Raw genomic sequence first — 16,759 nt, 5'->3', positions numbered from 1 at the left:
TTTCTCACAGTCTGGGCTTGTTTTCTCTTTTCCATTTCCCTTCTTCCTGAAAATTGCTGGGATTTTTAGCTTGCCTGTTCCCTTGTTTTACTCTTAAATTTTAATTAAACTGTCATCAAGCTTCATTCTGAACCATTTTTAAATTTAGAACCCCCAAGAGGGAAACCCAGTTTTCTTCATTCTACCTCATGGACCCACGTGCTGCCTAGGAGGGCTGCCTCCAGACCTCACCACTGCTCAAGTGCAGCTGCCTCAGAGTCCTCCAGTAAAGCAGTCGCCCCCCCCCCCCCCCCCAGCCAGCTTCTGGCCCAGATCCCTTGTCCCAGGCTGTCCCCCACCCCCATGTGGCTCCAGTTCTACACCCTAAGCACTTCTCTGAATCTGGGCCACGGATGTTTATTTGTGGGGTGTGAATCCCCAGGAGAAACAAAGCTGCACATCCATGCCAATGTCCTCGTCAGCCTTGGATCCTGGGCTCAACTGTGTCCACAAAGCGCTCGTTGACTTGAGGTTGAGACAGGTGAAGGGCGGGCAGAAGAGACCAGCCTCACCTCAGATCCACAGCCTGCAGAGGAGGAAGCCTGAAGCACACTGTGGGTGGGTGTCAGATCTTGGCAGAGTATCCAGATGCCTCACAAAGCCAGTTTTCCCAGCTGGGCCTGGAATGGGGTCCACAGTGCCCCTCCAAATACGGCAGTCACTGGTTTTACCCAATCTTGGGACACTCTAGAGCCTATGCAGCCAAGTCAGTGGCTTTGACAATGAGAATCACTTCAGTCAGCACTCTTTCTAAGGCAAAGTGTAAAGAGGACAAGGTACCAGAGAGCCCAAATAGGGTGCGTTTCACAATTCCAGGGAGCCCCCTGTGGCGGGGGAGGGCCAGGAGAAGAGGAAGGCAGAGTCTTAGGAGAAGCAGCCCCCGGCTGGGCAGTAGCCACGCCCCTGCTCCCCAGTCTTAAGAATCGAGCCTGGCATCTGTCTACAAAGCCTCCTGTGCTCAGAGATAACAGGGCTGTGACTGCTGGTGACAGCTGTTCACTCGCCTTTCCAGAGAGGAAACTGACCCTGGGGCTGTAAAACTGTGATAGAAACTAACAGGAGATCTTTCCTCCCTGGACCCCTTTCCTGTTTATACGCTATAGTACACGTACAGCCGATGCGGAGAGAGGATGGAAGTGGTTGAGTCCTGTTAATGTTCTACGTACAGCATCACCAGCTGGTGGACGGGGCAGTGATCCAGAAAACCCACACTTACACGATCCAGGATTCCCCTTCCTCGAGCTGACCGTCCCACAAAATGGAAGTCTTTACAGCTGGAGTCAAATGTCACCTCATCTTTCCTTCCCAGGAGCTGACAGGATGGGTTTCAGGGAAGTGAGAGAGTGGTTTTGGAGATGAAGGGATTCTTAGCAGTGAATTTAACTGTAGCACAGACACTCCGACCCCTCCCCAGAGAAGCATCAGAGGTCTGGGGGGGGTGTGCTATAGATTCCAAGCAAGAGCCTTTCAGAAATTCACCGGCAAGCTCCCTATTGTAGCTGTTTCCATGAAGGGTTAAGTTTCTTCAACGCAGTGTCAGGAAAGACTGTCCACCAAGATACTACCAACCTTACAGAAGAAACAGACTTTCTAGACAACAGGAATCAAGACAGAAGAAGGGAAGAAGGGAGGAAGGAAGGAAGGAAAAAAGGAAGGAAAAAAGGAAGGAAGGAAAAAAGGAAGGAGAGAAAGAAGGAAGGAAGGAGGTAGTATAGAGTCATTTATCAATAAATAAAAGGATCAAAAGCAATTTCCACAGTGATAAGGATGCTAATTTGCCCAGGACTTAGCCTTGAAGCCCTCGCCCATCCTTAAGTTATCTACCTTCCATATTTACCAGCTCTCAAGGATGTTGCCTTTTGTGCTCAAAGACAGTGAGCCTCATGATGTGTATTCTCAGCCCTACCTTGGTACCATGCCTGAGGGTGGGCATCCTGGAGCCATCTGTGTCACCAGGAATGGCTCGGGAACTTCTGTCCCTGGCCCCTTAGAGGAGGCATGCTTGGGCTTCAGTTAGGCAGCCCCCTCCCCTTGGAGCAGACACAGCACAGAGCACACAAGGAGGAGGTGCTGTTGTAGCTACGGGAGTCATTGTCCTCGATTCCTGGCACGGAATCCCCAAGTCCATAACTTCCAGACAATAGAGAAAGCCTCTTCTGCCCTAATATGTCACCTTTGACCTAGTCCCTGGTGCAGAACTTCCGAATCCCGTGGGATGCCCTAGGCTATAGAAGCCTCTTTTGTCCCAGGGACCTTTTGCTGATCCGCTGTTGAGGCTGGTCACCCCGTGAAAATGTTCAGCCTCACCCCATATCTCACCCCATATCTCACCCCATATCCTCCAGCAAGTGAAGGGGACTGCAGACTGCCCTGATGGTTGGTTGTATCCTTATGATAGAGCCTCTGTAAAACAACATCCCCTCAATAGTGGGGCTTCAAGCGCTAGCTATGCATGCTGGGAGGATGTTGTACCCAATGGGACATGGAACCTTCCCATCCCTTCCTTCATACCTTGCCTTGTACCTCTCTTCAGTGTGTCTCTTCCTGAGTTGTATCCTTTTGCAATAGGTTGGGTGAGTCAGGAAAGCATTTCTGTGACCTCTGTGAAGACTTCTAGCAAAGGATGGATCCCAAAAGGATTGTGAGAGCCTTGGATTTGCAGCCAAATCAGACAGAGGGTAAGAGCAGCCTGGAAACACACTGTTTCTTCCCAAATCTAAAAGAGAAGGCAGTCCGGCAAAACTGAGATCCTTCTCGTTTGTTTGCATTTTATTTTATTTTATTTCTGTTATTGTTTTGGAGATGGGGTCCCAAATGGTCTAGGCTGGCTTTGAACTTTTCATGTGGCCAAGGTTAACTTTGAACTCATGATAGATACCCTTGGCTCCATTCCCCAAGTGCTTGGGACACAGGTATGCCCCCATCCCAGTTGGCAAAGCTAAGATCTACACCCATGGAATCTGATGCTATCACCAGATAGACATTGTCAGAACTGAATTACACTGTGTGACATCTAGCCGTTCACAGGAGATTGATGAATGTGAAGAGCCTAAATCTGGTCACAAAAAGAATCCTGTGTCCCGAGGTACAGGGGACAAAAACAGGCTTGGTGTCTCCTCCCTCTCAGACACTCAGCTAGAGTTCTTCTAGACCTGTGGCCAAGCAACATCTGTCTGGAGACCCTGAAGCTACATTCCATCAAACATTATCTAAAACAGGAGGCCCAGTGTAGGAGCCACCTGCTGGCAATCGCTCGACACTGGCCATTGGATGTGCTAAAATGTAAAAAGTGCACGTGTTTTTTGAAGGAAGTGTGAAATAAACTATGCAAAGCAGCTCCTTAACAATTTTAGCATCGACTATAGGTTAAACGGGGAATAATCTTCTTTTCCTAGTTAAATACATTGTTCACAGTATTCTTATTGTGGAACACATCTAGCATGAGCCTATCATCTTTTTAAAGATGTGTTTTACTTTTAATTATGGAGGCGACTAGGATGTGTATATAAGTGCAAGTGGCTGTGGGGTCCAGAAAAGGACATCACAGAGGAGGACGTCACAGAGGAGGACGTCACAGAGGAGGACGTCACAGAGGAGGACGCCACAGAGGAGGACATCACAGAGGAGGACGCCACAGAGGAGGACATCAGATCCCTGAAGTGACAGGCGGCTGTAAGACATTTGACAGGGGTACTGGGAACTGAACTCAAAATCTTTGCAAGAGCTCTACATGCTCTTTACCACTGAGTGATCTCTGCAGTCTTCAAGTCGCCATGTTTAAGAATACAGAACTGGAGGACATCCCTATTGGTGTGTTGTCATCACTACCATCTATCCACAGAACTTCCAAGGCCAACTCACTGTACCCAAGTAAGAAATAAGGCAGTCTGTCGGATGGTCTCTCGCTCTCGCTCTCGCTCTCGTTCTTCCCCCCCCTCTGCCCCCACGTTCATAATTACAAATTCTAGGGACCTCATATCTTAGGATGGGCTTTCTCTACCCATTCTTCCTTCCAAAAAACAAACAAACAAACAATCAAAACAAACAAAAAAAACCCGCAGAAATCACAGATCTCAGCAATCTTCAGTCTTTGTCCCAGTTTAACCTAAATTGTGAAAGCAAGAGTTGTTGGGTTCCGAGCGGCCCAGCTTTCTGGCTGCAGGGCGTCCCAGCCTAGAGCAGGTGTGGCAGCTACTCGGATTATTTGTTTTTCCAGGTCAGGTTGGCATATTGCTAGCCTAGAGCTCCGAGCAAATGTTTAAATTTCATTTTTCAGTCATCTGGCGTTCCTTTCCCCAGCATCAAAGGCAGGCCCCTGCATGCTGCCCTCCTAGATCCTCTGTCTTCGCCCGGGGCTGATGGGATACAAGAGATGGGAGGAGAAAGGAAGAGCTGGGCGGGTGCTTTACAGATCTTCCTAGGAGCCTCTCAGGCACATCATGTTCATCCTCCTCACTCTCTCTTTTCTGAGGGCTTGCTTTGCCCCAGCACTGAGTATTGGACTTGTTTATGCAGCTCATCAGTCTCGCGTTGTGGTTGCTATAGCAACCACCAGGGGTCAGTTTATAAAGGGGGAGGAAGTCCGCTTCGGGGGAGGCAGATTTCCAGCTTCTGTGCAAAGCACAGCAGAAAACAAAAGCCCAAATACCCCGGAGGAAACACGCGGGAAAAGCTTTCTAACAGCCCAAGCATCGTGCTGGGCCTGAAGAGTCTGGAATCACGGCCACATTTCTTCCCTGCAGAAAGACCATTCCAGAACAGCTGGTGGGAGCAAGAAAGCCTCACCCTTGCATTCCCCAGATTACTCTCTCTTTCCTTCTCCTCCTGCCCTTTGCCTTAATGGCCTAAAAGCATCTGTGAGTGAAGTCTCTGGCAAGCAATTACACGTTAACTGAAAACCAGAGGCTACAAATGCTGTTCCCTCCCTCTTCCTCATAGAGACAGAGGCAGCATGTCATTGGAAGCACAAAAGGTATCAAGGTCCAACCTTGACCTTAACTTGTCACGGCTTAGAGCTTGCTGGAAAGAAGGTGCCAGGATGCCCACCCAGCAGAGAAGTTTTAGCACTAATTTGCTTAGCTGATCAGACTTGGCAGATGAAAAGTTGAGAGGACCAACTAAATACGATTTTCAGAGAAAAGTGATAAAAGAAAATCTGAGTTCAGTTCGTTTCCACAGTTTATTTGGACAAAAAGAAGGTTCTAGATACATACAGGCAGCTCTCTAGTGGGAAGCTGATTCAGAAAGTCTCCAACAGACAGTTTCCTCAGACTACACTTAGAGCCGGAGAAAAGGAAACGACCTACAGAAACAACTTGCTTAACTGGAGTCAGCATCACACTGTAGTTGTGTTTGGCACTGTGTAGCCTCTGATTGGCTCGACTCCATTACTTGGTTATCAGAAAACACTGTTGGGTTAAGTTACAGCTAGCTTTCACATCAACCTAGGTTTCAGTTGACCATATATGGAGACTATCTTGGTCCAAATTTTAACATTTAAGAATGGAATCAGATTTGTGCCAAACTTACCAATTTAACACAGTGAGTTACATACAACACATAATAAAAATGAGTACATTTTTGTATGTGTCCAATACAATATTTGGGACATACATATGCCAAGGCTATACAACTTATTGGACTCTAGTCTAACTTCCTTTCTTACAACCATGAAATGTCAGGAACACATGAGATCTTTGTTCCAAGCACGGGAAACAGAGACTACCTTTTGGGGTATTCCAAATTCTTGCATCCTCCTGTTGACTTTGAACAAAATGGACAGACATGATTTACATATATGCAAATCACAAACCTTGTCGTGGATAGATGACATTAGTAATCTTTCCTCAGATCTTTGCAAATGCCACCCAAGTTGATTAAAAGTGCTTAGCACTGCATTTTCTGAGGGATCCGTTCTACTTTTTTATTAATAGTTTAAAAATCATTTGGATAATGGAGTTTTACCTTTCTTGACAGGTAATGTGTTTTATGGGCATGTGCTAAAGAATAAACTACTGCTTGAGCATCGTACTGGGGAAGTCTAAGTGAAGAACAGTGCCCTGTAGAACTGACAGTGTCTATAGCGTATAGTCTATAGTCTATAGTTCTTTGTGACATCCAAGCATATATGTTCTTACAATGTAGAGAATGATATTAGCACCTTCCAAAGTCACACTCTTCCCAGGCCTACCCTCCCTCCCTCCCTCCCTCCCTTTCTTTCTCCCTCCCTCCCTCCCTTACTTCTTTCCCTTTTTTTTTTTTTTGGTTCTTTTTTTCGGAGCTGGGGACCAAACCCAGGGCCTTGCGCTTCCTAGGCAAGCGCTCTGCCACTGAGCCAAATCCCCAACCCCCTTCTTTCCCTTTTTAAAGATGTTCTATTTTATTTTTGTGCCTGTCCATGTGTGCACATGCGCGTGCGAGTATGGGCACCTACAGAAGACCACAGAGAGCATCTGACTCCTGGAGCTGGAGTTGTAGGAGGTTGTCATCTGCCTGACATGGGTGCTTGGAACTGAACTCAGGTCCTCTCGAAGAACAATAAGTTCTTGGAGCCTCTCTCCAACCTGCCTTTCCCTGTTCTTGGTCTTCAAGTTTATTTTTGTTTTGCTTTGTTTGTTTCTAAGAGAGACAGGATTTCACTATGTAGCCCAGGTTGGCCCTGAAACTCACTATGTAGCCCAGGCTAGCCTTAAACTCATTGTCTGCTTCTGCCTCATCAGGCTTGCCTTCTCTCTGTATACTAAGAAATGCTGCCTGCTTCTTCACCGAGAAGACTGGCTCAGTGAGGATTTTAAAAATGTCGTAGGAAACCTAAATCATCAACCTCAATGCAGTAGGCCGCTGCAGCTCTACATCAGCTTTGATCCTACATCCACACAAGTAAGGCAAATAAATCCAGAAGTGCCAGAGTGTGAGCGTAGCATATGCAAGGCTTAGGCTCCGTCCTTAGTACCTAGATAAAAAACAACAACAACAACAAAAAAACCCACCCCACCCCCCAAAAAACAGAAATCAAGAACCACAAAGGTAATGAGAAGCCTCGATAATCTATCCTACCAGCGTCCTCACTCCCCCTTACTCCCAGTTCCACCCACCCCACCCACGGTGAACTCATACTGTATAGATTCTCACAGCTCTAATGCAGGGCTGGTAATCAGAGAAAAACTGTCAAGATAAACATAATGTGCAATCAAAACACTCCCACCTGATACTAACGCTGGAAGTGGGAATAGATTTTTTTTTTTCCACCAAGAAAACAAGGAGTGTTGTGTTCCAAGCTGAGGCTGTGGGTTCGAATTTCATCTGCCTGATCTGGTCAAAGCCCACCGGCTCTGTAGTTCCTCTGTGAACAGAGTGTAGCTGTGGGGGCCATGCTGTTAGCTGTTAGTCGTTCCTTGCCCCAGCTGAGGGGTGTGGTAAGAGCATCTGTAAACCACACAGAGCTGCTCAGACAAAGGGCAGGGAAGTATGAAATGGGATTATTTGTGCCATTCACTTCTCGAACAAGCAGCCTGATTCAGGAGTTGGGATCAGTTAAGTTTGGTCAAAAGCAGTTTGAAAGGATTTAAAAAAAACAAAACAAAACAAAACAAAACAAAAACCCCCAAAAACCCTGCTTTCACTTTTTTTTTAAGGAGCAATTCTTTTCTTCTTTTTTAAAAATCATTTGTTAATAAACCCTACATCTGAAGCTCAAGCTGTCAGACAGTGTCTATTTAACACCATCCGACAGCTGTTAAATGGGATAATCACCTGTTTATCCTCATGTTGCTAATTCAAATGCTAATTGCACTCCAGACTCTGGGCTTAGTCTCAAGCCAGACCAGGTGTGCTGCTCTGGGAGCGGCTGCTACTGGGCTATGGGTCTCCATGGATTCATTTCCAGTGACCAGATAAATCAGGGTAGTGCACGGGCACGCACATGTGAGCAGACGCACACTCATGCTCGGGCACACGTTGCTTATCCCCGTGAAAAATTTGATATGACCCAAATATCACGTTACACCGAGGTAAACAACCGTGGAATGTTGTATTCTGCAACCATTATAAGGGTGCTTATGAATCTGATTAAATAACGAGAAAATACTTGGTTTTGTTGAACGGGAAAAAGCAGTATGCAAAACTATTACATGCTAACAAATATGAACAGAAAAAAAAATGGGCAGGGCCATAGATCTCTGAGGATGTATTGTCTAGGGAGTAAGAGAAACCCTGGATCTCATCTCCAACAGAGGCAGGCAGGGCTGGAGGACTGTAGATACACAGAATAGTTATGAGACTAAAGATCAACGTTTTAAGTTATCAATGTAAAGTCTTGACTAAGGGGGATGGCTCAAGGGTAGGAGCATTTGCTGCAAAAGTGTGAGGATCTGAGTTCAAATTCTCAGCACCCATGTAAAGGCCTCTGTGACTGTGAGGTATGACCGCAGAGACATGACAGGCACAGACAGGAGGATTGCTGGGACTTACTGGCTACCAGCCTAGTTCCAGGTTCAATGAGAGACCCTGCCTGGGAGATGAGGGAATGTGATAGCTCAGGATACCAGACAGACTCCTCTGACCTCCACCCACACGTGGGTCCTAATACCCATGTGCGTACACACATATCCCCCAAATATAATAATAGTATAAATTAAAAATAGGAATAAAAAATTAAAAATAATATATTGACTAAAAACAAGGACAATTCTAAGCTCTGGAGATGTGTCCCCAGTTTCTGTTCTCGTGGAGATTGCATTCCGGAGGAAAGAGACAAAATCCAATAACTTCCTAAGAAAGGTGCAGTGTTAGCGACAACGGTCCTAAGGAAAGATGATCTCACAAAGGATTGTGGGTAGGAGGAACGAGGGACTCTACTTAATCTCAGATGGAAAATTAAACAAAGAGAAACACCAGAGAAAGTTGTAGATGGGGCTGGGCTTGGTGTGGTTAAAGAAGAGGCAGGAGGGAGCAGGAAGAGAAAGGGAGTTAGAAGCTGAGGTTGGAGATGGAACGAAGGGTGCCAAGGGAAGAACTTCAAGGGAGGTAGCACTTAGTGAAGACTCGGGTGCCGTAGGGGTTGGGATACAGGAGGATAGCATAGAGGTGGATGGAGGAGCTGGCACAGATGAACCTAACAGGGGGCAGGGAGGTCGAAAGACACACACACACACACACACACACACACACACACACACACTTATATTAAGTCTTGGATTTGGGACTGCAATAAGAAGTTCCACTTATTGAGCTGGGAATGGCAGGTGAAGAGTTTGTGGTGGAAAACGGTACATTTGATATATCTACCTTCTATCTATCACCATGGAGAAAACGTCAGGTTTGCAGCTCTGGAGTCAGGATCTCAGGGCTCTAGAATCAGGAGTGGTTTGCATAGTGAAGATTGTCATAGTTCATTTCACTCCACTGTAACAAAATACCTGAGGCTGGGTAATTTAATTATTGCTGTGACTCCAGAGGCTGAGAAGTCCAACCGGAAAGGACCCGACCTGCTAAGAGCCACCTGCCACACTACCCTAACATAGAGGGCAAAGGGCAAGACTGAAGATTTGTAAGAAATGTGAGAAAGGCTGAAGGAGTCAAGTCATAGCTAATGAACCTCCCTTAATAACAATAGTCACCCATTCATAAGGACAAAGCCATTGTAAGTTAATGGTCTCTTAAAAGTCCCACATCACAGGCTGGCTCAGTAGGTAAGGGCACTTGCTGCCAAGCCATACAACCTGAGTTTGGTCTTCAGAACCCGTGTGATGGAATAAGAGAATTAACTCTTGCCAGTTGTCCTCTGACCTCCACACATGTGGATTCCTGCATTTTACATGAATACATGCACAGAAAATCAACGGATTTTTTAAAACGTGTAAACAAAAAAAGGTCTACATCTCAGTGCATATACTGGACGTTAGCTTCCATCACAGCAGCTCTGCAGGATACACTTTAAGTACAGCAATGGCATTTAACGTAAGGAAATGATCTACAGAAAGCACACAGAGAGGAAAGACATCTCAGGACAGCATTACAGGGAATGCTCAGGATGAGACATCGAAACAGAAGGAAAGATAAGAGAATATGAGGCACATCAACACCAGGCCTAAGACAGGAGGAACTAAATGGCTTACTGAACCTTACTAAGAATGACTAAAGGTCACCCTTAGTAAAAGGAAATCACAACCAATGTTGGCCACTAGGTGGTCAGTACTTCCGGTGAGAGTAGGTTCAATGGTAAGCATGCAAAGGAGTTAGTGAGGGGCTGTGACCACAAAACCCTTGGTGAATGTCCCTGGGAGGAGAGCAAAGAGGTGGGCTGTAGTTGGTCTGATTGACCCAAGTGAAGAGCCTTCGGGGAAATGGTTTTTAAAGGTCTCGTTTGTTGCAACCTGGATCTGCCTCTTGAAGGGTTGGTGTCCAGCCTGTGGCGCTGTCAGAAGGGAAGCCTTTAGGTTATCTGTATCCTCAGAGGGGATGGTGGGATTCCAGCCAGTCTGATTTCCTTTCAAAGCTGATGTAGTGAGAGGTCTCCGTCTGCCACGCTCTCCCACCATGGTGGTGTGCTCTCTCCACACAGACTCAGATCAGCAGGGTTAAGCAGTTATGGGCTAAGGCCTCAGTGCTGTAACCTTTCTTATTTATAACTTGTTTTGCCCTGGGTAGTTATTTTCTGACTGTGTCCGGAAAATACTTTTTATATACCTTTTAAAGATTTATTTATTTATTATGTATATAGTATACTGCCTGCGTGCATTGCCTGCCTGGCAGAAGAGGGCACCAGATCTCATTACAGATGGTTCTGAGCCATCAGGTGGTTACTGGGAATCGAACTCAGGACTTTTGGTAGGACAGCCAGTACTCTTAACTTCTGAGCCATCTCTCCAGCCCCGCAAACACATTTTAAAACTGTGTCAGATTGATTAAGTAGAAAAGAATTTTTATAATACGGCGGAGGAGAGAGAGAAGAAAAAGATGGCAAAACATCCAGAAGGGGGTGCTCTAAAGAAAGTGGGGCTCAACCTCCCATGAGAGGAAAAAAAAGTAAAAGAAGAGAAGGCCAGAAGACCCAAGACAAACACTGGGGGCATGAGACATTTGATGGGCTGAAGAAAGTGGATCTTCCAGGATGGCTTTGATTTTCCTGGTGCGTCACAGACAAGCCCACCAGCAGGGCATTCTCAGCCTGGCCACAGCCCAGTGACAGCAGCCACACAGAACTAAGTGTCAATCAGCTTTATCTGGGGACACCAGCATTTGAATTTCTTGTCCTTTTTTGTTTGTTTGTTTGTAAACATTCTTCTTTTAATGTTCTGTTTCAGGCATTTTAAAGTGGAAACTCTGTTCACAGTTCATGGGCCATGTAAAGGCAGGTGCACACCAGCTCGCCCTAGAGGTCACAGTCTGCTGGCTCCATATTAGAGCAAAGCATACCAGACGTTTCTGTGATACTGAGAAGTGAGAGAGGGCCTTGGCCAGAGCCCACTCCCTTAGACAGCACGAGGTGAGTGGATGTAACACAGAGGACCTTCTAAAGCAGGAGGCAGAATAGTGGTGTGTCTTCTCCATTTCTCCTGCTGACAATGTTTTGTTTCTTCTCCATACTAGCATTTTCTAACACGTCTATAAAGATGATGGGTTAACTCTGACATTACATAGACAGAGGGGAAACAATCAGTGTGTTGTCTCCAGTTGACCCAGTCCTTCATGATGACCCAGGTGCTGCATACAAGAGCAGCTTTGTGGAGGAACGGAGGACCGTCTTCCCCCGAGCATGAAGTCCATCCCAGCCAGGACGTTGAAATTCCCAGACAGTAATGTACCACTGTTGGGATTAAGCAACATTATAAGCATGTCTTAATGATAGAAGTGAAATACAGAAGTAATAATGTTCTTTAAACAAAAAGAACACATCCGAATTATTATTATTATTATTATTATTATTATTATTATTATCATCATTATTATTATTATTTACATCATTTGGGGCTTTAAATGAGAAGGAATAAGTTAAAGTGCCTAAGAATGGAACCACAGGAAATCTCAGAGACAAAACTAAGGCAGTCGTGATTTCCTTGAAGAATAACCATGTTTATGCTGAAGATGAATTCAATTGTACAACCAAATGAAATTAACACAGTATCCGTCCGTGACCAATCTAGAGAATTCTCAAACGTTTAAGCCAGATCGATTTTGTTTCAAAAGCACCATAATTTCTCTAGTTCTTTTGTAAGATAGATACTGTTTTATTATTTTTTTCAGGCACATTTGCATGTCCTAACTTTTTTCTAGTCAGTAATTGAAATGGAGTCTAGTTACCTAAGTGAATAAAACAGACAAAATATTTGAAAGATCAATCGTCAGAACAGTACAGTGTTCTCTTTAGCCTATTGTCAGATGTGCACATCTGGGTTACACCGCTTTCCGGGTTAGATCTGTCTATACCGAGAGTCTGGTTTCTTCCAGGGCCGCCCTTGTGCCTGCCTCTGTGCACAGCTTTGAAAAGGGCTGTGCAGCGAGGAACACTGGGAAGAGTCAATGACTCTGTTTAAGGCAGCTTGGGGTACACAGGATCACATGATTTAGTGATGACCATCTGGGAAGGCATCCTTCCTGGCCATTCTGCTGACTAGATAGGTAAGCTATCTACCCTCCCAAACCTTCCGTCTAAACCCTACAATGGAGAAAACAGTTCTAGCATTCGGGACTGCTTAGGGAGTAACAGGTAGCATTGAAGAGCTCTCAGAAGGTGCCTGGGAGGGTAGATAAACTCAAATGGGCGCAGGTCCACAAGGCTCAACAGCCTCTGTACATCCCGGTGAAGGGACAAAGCAGGGCACTTGGCACACAGTCAACACTCAGTAAACATATGGAGGTTGATGAGTTAATTAGCTGGCTAATTAATCAATATAACCAAGGCCCTTCCATAAAAGAACAATACGCTCACAAAGCCAGCCTTCTGTGGAGGTTTTACAGTCTCCCCATTGAGTGAGTCATGTCTAGAGGGCCACGGATTACACAAGGAAGAGTGAAAAACGGAGCAGAGCCGGGGATGGGAGCTGCTGGAGGAAGCTGCTGTCTTCCATCTCGGCCTGGCTGCCCTTTCCTCCAGTTGGTGTCCCAGCCTCGCTTTGTCGGCTGCCCATGGAAGTCTGCATAAAAGGGAACCCAGCATTCCATAGGATTCCCACCGTCATCCTCCCACCTTTCCCGCTATTCTCCTACCCACACCCCTGCAGCAAGATGACTCAGATTGGGCAATAAATTCACAAGCTTTCCAGAAGCCGGGCACAGTGAAACAAGCCGGACTGCGTTCACAACAGTTGTGAGACCAAGGAGAGAGCATCACAAGTTCAAGGCCAGCTCGAACTACACATCGAGCTTCTGTCTAAAACAAGCAAATAAAACTTGTCAATCAACACACCTTCCAAACTGTTGAGAGGTGCCGATACAACTGGCCAATGTCAATGAACTCGGCAGCCTTCGGTAAGGTTGGTAGCACTACTGGGTCATAATCAAAATAAATGAGAATGGGAGTTGAATGCAAAGCAATGCGGATATTTAAGGAAAGGAACACGGGAAGCCACACAGAGAGGCAGAAGGAAAGGACAGTTGCTTCAGAGCCAAGTTAATGCAGGTCCTGGTATTGGGTCCCAGGCTACAGAGATGCTAGGTACCCATAGTTGTTGAGTATCTACTCTGCTGGTAGAGACATGAGTGTGTATGGTACTGGTTGGGCCAACAGGTAGACCGTACTGTGAAGACAACCATTCCCAGCCATATCCCGGGACCCACGTGAAGCTTCCTGTCAGAAGTCAGGCTGATTCTCCTGACACTCCTCACCACTCGTTCACACTGTCTCCTTGTCAATCCAGAACCCAAGCCCTGAGACACTGCAGCCCACGAGGCTGGAAATTACAGGCTTCCTTCACTTTCACACAGCCTTGTGGGTGTGTTCTGCACGCTCGCCGCTGAGTTGTATCGTCTCCCTTCTTGACTTCCTGGTACCAGTCTGGGACAGCCCAAGTCTGACTGTTGGTGGCCATGCCTTCCTCCTTCTTATGGTTCTCTCTCTGGTTATGAACTTGATTCTCATGACTATCGTTTAAAATGTATGAGTTATTCATTCAGAGATTGCGTAGTACACCAAAACCCAGAGAACGTGACAATCTAAAAGTCCAACTTCAAGTGAAAAAAACTTAAATATACCTTCTCTTAAGAAGTTAGACCTTCACAAACTCTAGAGAGTCCTTTGTTTGCTGGCGAAAGGTAGGTAGAAAGAAGGAGTAACCCAAGGACCTACAGGCAGACTAACGGATAAACACTGACACAGACTAACCAATGAACATTGACACACGCTCTTCTAAAAGAAGAAAGTCTGACTCATGTCACAATGTGATGTACCTTGAGAACATTCTTAAAAAAAACCAAAAAACCAAAACAAAAAACGCTAACCATTTGCTAAAGATCAAATGCTTTATGATTCTGCTTCTAAGAAAGAGACCTAAGGAGTCACCTCCGCAGAGATTGAAACAAAAAGACTGGGTTGCCGGGAATGGGAGAGTCGAATTGGGGGTTCACGGTTAATAGGTGCACACTTAGGAGTTTTGTGAGATTCTGAAGGTGGAGGGGCGATGGTGGTGCCTTAAGGTGTTGAATGGGCAGAATGCCGTCCAGCCGTGTATTTAATAATGGTGGGATTGGTTCATTCCGTGTTGTATTTGTTTAAACACAATTAAGAACAGACTTGCTAGACAGCAGAAGCCTCGGGGAGGGCACTACAAAACCCCATGCCTACCCATATTTGCCGTCATGACAAGAGGGCTTATCACTTTAAGTTTATTTTTATAAAATGAAGCTCTAATACTTCGTCTGTTTAAGAAGGACCTGGGACCTTCTGCTTGCTTCTCTGAACATCAGACAAAGTAGCCAAGGAAAGCCACAGTCAGGCTAGAGTAAGAACAAGGTCCGTTCTTTTTTTCGCCGACACTCATCATTCCTCTTCCTCCACCCCCTCTTCTCTCCACTCAGGACTGGCCGGGGGACCTTTCCTCTGCCCAGCGCCTGGGCTGATGTCGCTGGTGAGCCTCGGAAAGGAGCTTCCTCCTCCCCCGAGGACTACTTAACTGGCAGGTGGAATGAAAGGAGTTTTGTCTGAGATGTGTACTGTAAAATCCAGCTCACGTGGGAAGATCGTCGCGAATAAAGAGCTCCTGCTTGCATCTTGAAATGAAAGGGGGAACGTTCTCACCCTATCACCGGATAAACATGCACTTAACAGTTTCAGTCATTGTCCTCGAGAGTGCTTATGTATGCTAGCTAGCTAGGTACTAGAGAGAGTTTATCCCTTTAAACAGGAACCATGCCTACGACCGCCTGCTTCCTTTGTTACCTAAATGCTCTAGGTTATGGCCTTCTTTTGCTGTCCCTCATCCTGAATGATTAAATAAGGCTTCTCAAGTCAGAGTCTCCTCGGAAAACACTCTGAGGATCAGCACTCCGTAGTAAGGATGAGGACCCTTGGGTCTGCGGGTCTCAGGTGATTTAGCTGTGCTGTGGTACTTGGGAGCCTCGGGCTTAGATACAGTGCCCCTCTCTGCCACATTCCCCAGATGGTTCAGCATTGGGTATGGTATGAATTCACAATTCATGCTGATGTAAAAGGAAGCCCCAAGTGGCACAGCAGGCATCTGGCCTTGGAAACTGCTGCCATGTATTGGCGCTTGGTTCAGTTCCCCTGGGAGGTGCCTAAGGCCTCATTTCTCCCAGACACCTGCTTTAACCGTCCTCCCTGCAGGCCCCGCCCTTTATCTCTAGAGGAGAATAGGAGACTGTGATGCTTACCTTGTGAGGCTACAATGTTTCCATTAAGCAAACTCAGTGTAGTGACTAGATTTACGTCAGGTTGACACAAACTGGGGTTATCTGAAAAGCAGAAACCTCATTTGAAGAAAAAAAAAACCCGCCTCCGTAAGATCCAGCTGTAAGGCATTCTCTTAATTAGTGATGGATGGAGGAGGGCCCAGCCCACCGTGAGTGCTGCCTGGGCTGGTGGTCTTAGGTTCTAAAAGAAAGCAGGCTAAGTAAGCCAGGATGAGCAAGCCAGTAAGCAGCACTCCTCCCCGGCCTCTGTATCAGCTCCTGCCTCCAGGCTCCATCCCTGCTTGAGTTCCTGTCCTGACTTCCTTTAATAATTGACAGTGATTTAGAAGTGTAAGCCAAGTTAAACCCTTTCCTCCCCAACTTGCCTTTTGTCATGGTGTTTCATCGAAGCAACAGAAACCTTAGCTAGGTTGTTCAGTAAAAATATTTGCATTCTGTGTCCACTCATAGATGGTTGTTCTTCCGACGTCAAGTTTTATCCAGTGGCGTCTCCCTGATGCTGCTGGTACTGGCCACAACATCTGAGGTGATGATCCCATTGTCCCCTTCCTCCTGGATCGCTGGGCTGCTTGCTCCAGCCATAGATTGCATTCCTTAGACCAAGACTATAAGACAGAGAAAGGCCTTCAGGAAGATCTAGGAGTCACTTCAAGGTTGCAGACACAGAGAAAAAATATGTTGCTGACTGCCACTGAGGCCGCAGGCACTTATGGGAAATCCTGGGGCTGGGATGCTATCAGAATGCCCAAATGGGGGAAGTGTCAGAACCCTGCACCCTCCGATTAGTCAAACATTAAATAGTCATGAGCCTCGCCCTGGAAGTGCATTACTCTAGCAAGAGGCTTGTTAGCAAGTC

At 46.2% G+C, this 16,759-nt stretch overlaps 1 protein-coding gene and 1 long non-coding RNA gene across 3 annotated transcripts in view; both read left to right on the top strand.

Moving 5' to 3' along the window:
* Tpi1l2 (triosephosphate isomerase 1 like 2) overlaps positions 1-16,759 on the top strand; it is a 923,619-nt gene that overhangs the window by 701,694 nt on the left and 205,166 nt on the right. The window lies entirely within an intron of this gene.
* LOC102549751 (uncharacterized) lies at positions 1,125-16,350 on the top strand. Of its 2 annotated transcripts, XR_001841882.3 has the most exons (5): positions 1,125-2,415; positions 2,608-2,717; positions 3,528-3,909; positions 11,343-11,524; positions 15,052-16,350. It is a non-coding gene; the product is annotated as an uncharacterized LOC102549751 (long non-coding RNA). The 2 variants fall into 2 exon arrangements; XR_005495521.2 differs by lacking the exon at positions 3,528-3,909 and having other exon boundaries at positions 1,127-2,415.

Source organism: Rattus norvegicus, chromosome 17 (assembly GCF_036323735.1).
Source record: "Rattus norvegicus strain BN/NHsdMcwi chromosome 17, GRCr8, whole genome shotgun sequence".
In the NCBI taxonomy this organism is placed as follows: domain Eukaryota; kingdom Metazoa; phylum Chordata; class Mammalia; order Rodentia; family Muridae; genus Rattus; species Rattus norvegicus.
This window is presented reverse-complemented; position numbering and strand designations above follow the sequence as displayed.